The following is a 10,111-nucleotide window of genomic DNA, read 5'->3' as shown; positions in this document are numbered from 1 at the left end:
TCCCAGCTCCGTTTGGCTTCGCTCCGCGCCACGCAGCACAGCATTGCAAATTCGAGACGTTTCTTTAAGGCATGAGGACGTCGGGGGTTTTATACTCCGCGAGAAGCTTACTCAGGAATTTTAGAGCTATTCACCGCGGGACTCGTGGAAGTTGTAACTCCTCGGCGTTCGTATATATGGAAAGGTCCAGGCTGTAATTTCACTCGGCACCGTTGGGCTATGTGAAAATATATCCCCGATCATTTCTATCGTTGTCGACGTTACGATTTTTAGTTTTCGACAATTTCGTCGACGCTCATGTAAATTGATCTCGTTCATTGAGAATGGTGGAAATAATATCGCAGTTGCAGTTACCATCTAGCGTTTCTCTTCGTACGATAACAGCGTGTAATATCGATCGCCAGTATGTTCCCATTGAACGGTAAGCACGATATTATCCTCCGTCGACAATATAGTGCTTGAAGTGCATATAGTCAATATAGTGCAGTACATCAGAACAGAGCACCAGAAGAATCTGGGAATTATTACATTCTACTTAATGCATTAATATTGATAAGAGGAGAAGTACATTCCTACTGGCCTCTTATCTTCCATAACTCGTGCAGATAACTTTTGCAGTGCATGAAGATCTGCAGTCTATTAATCACAGAATGAAATAAAAATGCAGTCTTAAATAGCAGGGTGCAAATAGATATTTGTATTTAAGAATTGAATCGTAGGATCACCGAATGTTAAAGCATCAAACATTAATAATAGTTTTACAATTTTCCCTTCCGAAGTAAAGATTCCCGCTTTTAACTATTCTACATTATCATCGAGTGCTTTACTCTATCGTTATCCCGTCCAGTTTTCACCTTCATATAACAGGAGGATATAAGAAGTGAATATAAGGCGATATCACAGAAGGATGTAAGAGGATATATGATTATATGAGAGTGATATAAGATGATATAGGATAATATACGAGTGATATAAGTTAGATATAAGAGGTTACAAGATTTTATAGGAGAGTTATAGCATGATATAGGGGGATATAAGATTGATATAAGGGAAATATAAGAGGATATGAGAGGATACAGGAGTGATAGAAGGGATTTGTAAGAAAAGAGAGGAAGGTGAAGAAGGATACTAGAATTATATAGGAAAAGATGATATAAAACGTTACAAGAGCATTAAAGAGGCTACAACAGGATATACGAGTGATATAAGAGAGACATAAGAGGATAGACGAGCATATAAGAATGATTTAAGGGACATATAAGAGGTTATAAGATAATATATGATGATATACGAGTAATATAAGGTAGATATAAGAAGATGTAATACAATATAAGAGAGATATGAGAGGATATAAGAGAATACAAGGTGATACAAGATTTAGACATATATAGGAGAATGAAACAGTGATATAAGGGAGATATAAATTGATATAAGAGGATGTAAGATGATATAAGGGGGTATATATAAGAGAGATATAATATTGTTGCGAACTTCGTTGGCTTCACGGGGAATACGTTGCGGCATTTTATTTACAGTCTACGCTATTTCCAATTGTGCTCCGAATATCTGGTATAATACAATTGTGATGATACGAGTTGATCGCTCGGTCGCGACTGCTGACTGTCCGTTGGCACAACGGTTCCCCGACAACCCCTGTTTTCAGATATTTTCTTAGGGGTTGCCCCTTTCGGGGCAGTATCACATTTCGACGACTTGATTTGGACAATTTGCTGTAACAATAAGTAATATATAACAATGATATAAGGGAGATATAAGAGGATGTAAGAGGACATAAGAGAATACAAGAGAGATATAAGAGGATATGAGATTATATAGGAGAGATATAACACGATATTAGAAGGATATAAGAGTGATATAAGGGAAACAGGAGAGTATATAAGAGGATGCAAGGAGCTGTAAGAGTAATATAAGGGAGATATAAGAGGATATAAATGGATACAGTAGAGATATAAGAGGATATAAGTGGATACAGGAGAGATATAAGAGGATATAATAGGATATAACGAAGACGTGAAAGGATATAAGAGGATATAAGTGTGATTGATGGGAGATTTAAGAGGATATGAGAAGATATATGAGGACATATGAGTGGTATAAGAAAAATATAAGAGAATATACGAGGATATAAAGGGGACATATGCTATGGGAGGATATAAAAGAGATATAACATGATGTAGTAGGATATAAGAGTGATATAAGGGTGGTATATGAGGATATGAGAGGACGTAAAAGGATGTAAAAGTATATAATAGGATGTTAGAGAGATATAAGATTATATGCACTTATGTTCTCTTATATCTCTCAAATATTCTCCCATATCATCTTATGTCTCTCTTATATCCGCTTATATCCTTTTATGTCATCTTACATCTTATTACATCTTCCTTATGTTACTCTCATATCCTCCTTTATCATCTTATATCTCTCTTTTATCCTCCTATATCATTTTACATCTCTCTTATATCCTCTTACGTCTCACTTATATCACTTTCATATTCTCCTTCATTAACTTACATCTCACATATGTGCACTTATGTCTACGTATATCCTCTTATGTCCACTTATATCGCTCTTATATGACTCTCTTATCCTCCTACTTAATCTCATATTTTCTTGTATATTCTTATACCCTTTAACTAAGAAACATATTACTATTCATAGGATTGTCAGGCAATCCTTTGGTCACTGTACTCGTTCAAAAATACTATAATTTCTACGTTAAAGGAAAGATAATTTCTTTAAATATTGACATATTTCTTCATGACAGGGTGGAGCTGCTTTATAGTTCTGGAACAGGAAGAATTCCCAAAGAAGAAGTCTGAAACGTTGCCCCTCCATCTCTGCTTCGTCCACATAGTTACAGAAAACAGTAGCCGCAAACACTTGTGAACACTCCCGTATAGCCAAATGACCCTACAGATTCCTAATCTGTGATATAGGACTGCAACAGAAATAATTTAAGAAATTTTGTGAACTATCTACTTGACAACACTATCACACCTACAATTACAATAAACTATTATTTTACAAATCTGTGACTGGAGTCTGAAAAGGGAGTCAGAACGAAACCAGAATTCGTTATGGCTTCTTTTCTTACAATACGGGTTTCGCTTACTTACTAACGCTTTAACAAATATTTCAGTAACTAATGCAACGCTTTGACTACCTGGAAATCACCAAAACCACATGTAATAATTATTCGCCTACAGATATACCACCATCAACCAGGAATACAAGCACAATATCAAAGTTTACTTAATACTGTTCTGTCAAGGTTATGTATATATTATGTATATAGGTTATGTATATAATTAATACTGTTACGAATATGGACCGATATCTTTTGATATCGAGATATCGAGAGTTCCTTGTGGCATCGTTGCTTGGTAAATATCTCTTGAGTAACGATTTAACAAGAACGACTCAGAGTTGCGAGAGACGTCGTGGTAAACGGTCGAATATTGAGTTCCCCCTTTCCCGAATAAAGAGTTCTGTTGTTGTTAAAGTCGTAACGTTATTATTCAACATGCCGCGATTGCGCTCACGTAACACTGGTGTCAGAAGTGGGATAATCTACAATGAAACCAACGGCATGAATACGGAGAATTTGGCGACGGTCGGCGATGCTGGATCGTCGTTGGAGGAACGTTTCGCCGCCTTGGAGGGAAGACTGGCGGAACGATTGACGGAACGATTGGATCTCCAACAAGCTAGAGTTCAACAAATAGCTAGTTCTCTTCAGAATATTTCTTCTAATCTCTCTTGCTTTTCTAACGAAACATGTCCGCGTGTTGTGACTGAAAACGTTAGGGATAACGGTGCGCTGAATCGCGACTTCGGTAGTGTCTCTTTTCCGTCTTCTGTTCCTTATCGTGCGAAACCCGGAAAATTTAATGGGTCAGGTTCGTGGACGTTATATTTAACGCAGTTTTTGACATTAGCTAAGATTAATAATTGGAACGATCAAACAAAAGCCGTAGCGTTGTTAGATTCGCTTGAAGGGGAGGCTCTTTCGGTGTTAGCGTGTATGGAAGAATCCAAGCGGACCATTTTTGATGAGTTAGTGACAGGTCTTAATACTCGTTATGGCAACGAGCATTTGGTTCAGTTAGATCGTTACAAATTTTATGATTACAGGCAAGGGGTTGGGGAGTCCCTTCAGGCAATGGCCGAACAAATTTGCTTATTATCTCGTTCGGTCTTCGCGGGCCTTCCCATCGAATGTCAGAATAAGCAGGCGCGGGAGAATTTCATCGAAGCAATCAGAAACGATGATTTACGAAAAGATATTACCTTAGCCTCAATTAATGCGGCTTCTTTGGGCGCGGTTTTGGAGGTGGCTTTGAGGGTGGAAGCGTTGTATCGCTCTATTTATGAAAAGATTCCGTCTTCGATAGTTCCTTCCGGTAGTCATCGTCCTACTGATAATCGGTCGCAAGCTCGTTTCCCGTTTCAACGTAAGAATTTTCAACTTGGTCGTAATAATATTTCGCCACGAAACTATAACGCGGGTAATGTTAGTAACGGGATTATTTGTTGGAGCTGTGGAAAACCTGGACATTTGTCATACAATTGTCTTGTGGCGAAACAGAATACAAATTCGGAAAGTCCACGGTTTGAAAATAAGAGTAGAGTTCTAGCATCGGGAAACGGGGAGGGGTCTACGTAAAGGGGATTACGAAGACCCCGGTTGTGGTACCCACAGGGAATCCTGGGGTACGCACAAGGAACCCCCATCCCTCAGAATTTTTCTCAAGTAACGGGATTTTTGTAGATGGTTTTTTAAATGGAAATGCGCGGAAGTTCGTATTAGACACTGGTTCAGCGGTGTCGCTTGTGAAGGGTTCGTCCCGGGATGATTTTGAAAATCATAATTTAAATTTGATTACAGTTACGGGCGAGTCTGTCAGAGTTTTCGGAAAAAGAAAAGCTCAAGTTAAGATCGGGAAATTTAGTGCTGAACATGAATTTTATTTTGTGAATATTAAAGATGATTGTATTTTGGGTCTGGATTTCCTAACAGAACATAATTGTTTGTTAGATTTAAGGAGTCGTAATCTCTCTTTTGGAGATGGTATGAAAGTTGATTTTTTAGGTTGTGAAATGTCGAAGGAATCGATGGTTGTAGAAATCGATTCTGCTGTTACAAGTGAATTTGCAGCTTCCGAATGTTTGGGTTTTGAATGTAGCGACAGACAGGCAGGGAATAAAATTGGGATTGGCAAATTGAACGTTGCTAATGAAGGAGATAATTTTGTTGATAATGGGATTGAAGTTAATGGTATCGATGACGTGGATGAATGAAATAGTTTTGACGAATTTTTAAAACTTGATGAAGCAGTTTTAACGGGAGACAGAGAACAGTGTGATTTGCCTGAGCATTTGGAATCGTTATTTGGGAACAATTCGGTAAATTTAAATGAAAAAGAGAAACAGGAATTTAAACAATTTTTAATTGATTTTCAAACTGTGTTCGCAAAAGATAAAACCCAGATTGGGAATTGTAAAGTTGTCAAACATAGGATCGACACTGGAGATCATTCACCAATTAAACAAGCTCCTCGCAGAGTTCCTGTGAATCGTAAAGAGGAGGTTCGTAAATTGATTAAGGAAATGACGAATCAGGGAGTTATTGAAAGGTCATATAGTGCGTGGACTTCTCCGGTAGTACTTGTTAAGAAAAAGGATGGTTTGACGAGATTTTGTGTAGATTATCGTCAATTTAATAATATTACAAAAAAAAGATTCCTATCCGTTGCCACGAATTGACGATACTTTGGATGCTGTCGCAGGGTCGTCGTGGTTCACAACTTTAGATTTGCAAAGTGGTTATTGGCAGGTAGAGGTGGAGGAAAAAGATCGTGAAAAGACGGCTTTTTCAGTTGGCGAGGGTTTATGGCAATTTAAAGTTATGCCGTTTGGTTTGTGTAACGCACCAGCTACTTTCGAGAGGTTAATGGATAATGTTTTAAGAGATTTGACTTGGAGAAAATGTTTAGTGTATTTGGATGACATTATCGTTTTTGGTAGAACTTTTAAGGAGGAATTAGAAAATTTACGGCTGGTATTTACTGAGTTAAAGCCTGCGCGATCAACTCCTGCGCACTCCCACCCGCATGCGCACCGTCAAACCACCAACCACCTTTGATCTGCAACTGGAAGACGGACCGCCCGACAAATCAACGTCCAGCCAATTCATCAGCGCCCAGCTAATTTTCCTATTGGCTAAGAAGGAGGGAAGGGAATTCGACAGTCAAAGAAAGTACATCTTAGAGATCTATAAATAAAGTACCTTTTGTTTAAAGTATTCAGAGTTTGTACATCTCTCTACAACCTTTCACGAGCAGAGCGGTTCAGCGCTCCACGGACAACCGAACCATACCGAATTCCCTACACTGAACAATTCAGACCGTAACAGTTTAATAGCGCGGTCGTAATATAAACTAGTGACTATGTTCGCGTCGCTCATGAAACGTGATAACGTAACAATAGTATGGCAGAGAGTGTATGGTATGTAAGAAGCAGTGTGCGGTTGTATGAATGTATAGTAATAAGATGAACATGAATGCATGGTTGTGTGCGTGAAACAAATGAATCATTCGGATCATCGATCGGGCGAGCGAAAACGGAACGTGGCGACACTTCTTCGGTGACGGCATGTGGGGACAGACGTTGTTTTGTGTATATCGTTGTATAATAAAAGTTAACATTATTCATTTCACCAAGTTCCTTACAAATCAGAAGTGGGATAAAGGATTCACGAAAACATTTATTGTCTAACGATTTTTTTTCCTTTCTCTGTTCTTTTTGTGATTTTTACGTAACTTTTTTGTGTGACTTCCCCGTGGCTTTCTGAGTGATTTTCTGAGTGATCGGTTTGTAATTTTCTGAGTGACTTTTAGAACATTTTGAACTATTGAAAAATAGAAAAACATTATCATGGCACAGCTTGATCAGCTGATCAGATTTCTTAGTGACCGAGTTGAAAGATATTCTGCGGCGACATGGATTTTCCACAGTGGGAAATAAATCGGAATTAATCCAACGGCTCGATGAGAGATTCCCCATATCGAGCTTGGATGGAAGAGCCGACGATACGATCGCCCGGAAGTGAAAATATGGCCGCCGCAGAGACAACGAAAAGCGTGGCTGGCGGGACGCCTCGAACAAATGAGCGACAACCGGACGCACAGATCTGACAGGACGCATGTGAGGAATCTTCAGCAGATTCTTTGTTGCGCATGGAGGTAGTCCTTCTGCGTCGTGAGAGGGATCTTATGCGAAGGGAGTTGCAACTAGCGCAGCGAGAAAATGAGATGCTGAGAAGTTCGCCAGCTGCGAGTCAAATTTCGGAAAATAGATCCAGCCCGAGCGTCAAAGCCATCGGTGATCTCCTGAGCGACTTTGATGGACAAAATCAAATATTTCTTAATTGGAAGAGACAACTAAAGTTGTTGATTTCGTCCTACGGTTTGGATCAAAATTTTGCCAGGATTTTAGTTGTGTCTAAGCAGAAGCGAGAGGCGCTGCGATGGTTCCACTTGAGATCCGAAAATCTGGAAATAAACGTGGACAAGCTTGTCGGGAATATAGAGACAATGTTCAGCTGTCGGGAAAGTAGTTTGGAGGCCCGAAGGAAACTGGAAGCCAGGAGATGGGCCGTCGGTGAACATTATAGTCGGTATTGTCATGACAAAATTATCTTGGCCAATAATGTGGCGATTTCGGAAGAGGAAACCATAGAATATGTAATAGATGGCATTCCGAATATATACTTAAGAAATCAAGCGTGTCTCGCCAATTTCAAATCGACGGCGGAGCTCCTCGCAGCGTTTAGCAGAGTTTTGCTAGGCACCGAGGAAAGACATCAGTGTGGACTTGGTGCGTTCGCTGTCCGACCCAAAGCGAGAATGTCGGTAGAGGGGAAGCCTTCCCCACAAACTGCAAATGTTCGCTGTTACAATTGTAACAGGATGGGTCATTGGCCCAGTGAATGTCATCTACCGAAGAGAGAAAAAGGTTCTTGTTTTGGTTGCGGAGAGACGAGACACCTACTGCCTGCCTGCCCCAAGAAGCGAGAAGCGCAAATCAATTTTGTTCAAAGTTTCACTCCACAGGAGGATGAATTTCACCGTAAATTAAATTTCAATATGAACAACATAGAAGTAAGATTAGATACTTTGTTGGACACCGGTAGCCCGGTAAGCATCATAAAAGAATCTTGTGTCCCCTTTATTATAAGCAAAACTAGCTATAATGTTAGTAATCGATTCGTTGGCATTAATGCGTCACCATTGAATGTTCTATGATTGAAAGTTCCTATGACAATAGGAACTGTAGACGCCAGCGTTGAGCTTGATGGCTGTCAGCAAAAAAATTAAGCTTTTGATTGTGCCGCCAACCACAATGTCAGTCTCCGTAATATTGGGTAGGGACGCTCTAAGCTTGTTCAGGATGGAGTTAACGCAGTCGCAAAGAAGTGAATCGGATCCAATCTTAGATATAATGAATATTCTTGCAGTGTCAATAGAAAAAGATAATGTAGAGTCACTAACTGTAAATTCTAATTCGCCACACACAGAAAAAATAAAATTAGAAAAAATGTTTAGAGAAAAATATGTAATACCATCTCGCCCATTAATTCCTCAAATTAACACCGAGTTAAAGTTAATTTTAAAAGATCATAATAGTTCACACCCACATCTCAAAAACTCACTGATTCAGTTGTAAATGTTGTAATCCAGAAGTTGTAAAATGTATGTAAAACGACACAGATTACACTAACGTTCACTTTCACTGCACTATTATTCCACACAGATCACGAATTATTCAACAATTGTGTTCGTTCGTATCGAGCTGTGATGCCGTTTACGGTTCGGCGTCGTCGAAGGGCATAAATCTTCAACTCAGGGTTTCCTGACAACGCGTACTGAAACGAATTCCCTATAACCTGGTCGGGTTCTAAGGATATTAGAATAAATGTATGAACACGAGATTTTATGTCACTGGTAACTTTATTCGCTCAGCCCGTCGCTACCTCGTATATATTTTAACAATTTAAAGGTTGGAATAAAGTTACCAGTGACATAAAATCTCGTGTTTATACATTTATTCTAATATCCTTAGAACCCGACCAGGTTGTAGGGAATTCGTTTCAGTACGCGTTGTCAGGAAACCCTGAGTTAAAGATTTACGCCCTTCGACGACGCCGAATCGTAAACGGCATCACAGCGCGATACGAACGAACATTTTGGTCCTTTGAGCCGGATACATCTAAATTCGTGAATGGGTAAATTCAGTGAACAAGAAGACGCAGAGCGAAATCCAGAAGACAAGAGAACCGCCAAGCCAACGATTGAGCCCAACGCAGCATCTACGCACGGAAGACCGGCTCCCACTCATCTCAAAGGTAGGCTTATTTAATTTTCGCCAATTCCTATCATTACCCCTCCGTCCACCATGGCAAATAGAAATTCCGAACCATCGCTTAGCTCATTGCGACGAAAACGCGGTAACATCACTGGACAGATTACGTCCTTTGGAAACGTTTTAAATATCCAACAACAATCGGAACAACCGGAAATAGGAGTCCTACGAGCACAATTAGATGCACTACGAGAAACATGGAAGCGATTCGACGACGCTCAGTCTCAAATCGAAGAATTGGACGAGTCAGAACAAGCGCGCCGATTCGAGATTATAAACGATTATTGTTCCGCAACGGGTCGAGCATCCGAATACATTAGGCAGACAGAGCTTTCGACAACTGCAAGATCTAACAGTGAGTTGACTTCACCAATCATTGCTACTGTAAAACTACCTGAAATGCGGCTCCCATCGTTCGACGGCACAATCGAAAACTGGTCGTCGTTCTTCGACATATTTTCTTCGACCATCGATCGTAACAACGACTTGACACCGGTGCAAAAACTGCAATACTTCCGAGCAAGCTTAACAGGAACTGCAGCCGCGTGCATAGCATCACTCGCCACAACCGATTCAAATCATGAGACGCGGTAGCGTCTCGCGCCAAGTAGTTGAGTTATAGCTATAGCGCGCGCGACGCTGCCAAGGATAACTATCTTTGACT

The 10,111-nt window shown here is 40.0% G+C and overlaps 1 long non-coding RNA gene across 1 annotated transcript; it reads right to left on the bottom strand.

The window, feature by feature from the left end:
* Positions 1 to 1,615: 1,615 nt before the first annotated feature.
* Positions 1,616 to 3,521, bottom strand: LOC144469245 (uncharacterized). The gene is made up of 3 exons (XR_013493939.1): positions 3,188 to 3,521; positions 2,674 to 2,962; positions 1,616 to 1,730 (listed from the first exon to the last, which is right to left on the bottom strand). It is a non-coding gene; the product is annotated as an uncharacterized LOC144469245 (long non-coding RNA).
* Positions 3,522 to 10,111: the final 6,590 nt, after the last annotated feature.

The sequence above is a fragment of the Augochlora pura genome, chromosome 4, assembly GCF_028453695.1.
Source record: "Augochlora pura isolate Apur16 chromosome 4, APUR_v2.2.1, whole genome shotgun sequence".
Classification (NCBI taxonomy): domain Eukaryota; kingdom Metazoa; phylum Arthropoda; class Insecta; order Hymenoptera; family Halictidae; genus Augochlora; species Augochlora pura.
The sequence above is the reverse complement of the archived record's forward strand: the minus strand, read 5'-3'. Positions and strand labels throughout refer to the sequence as shown.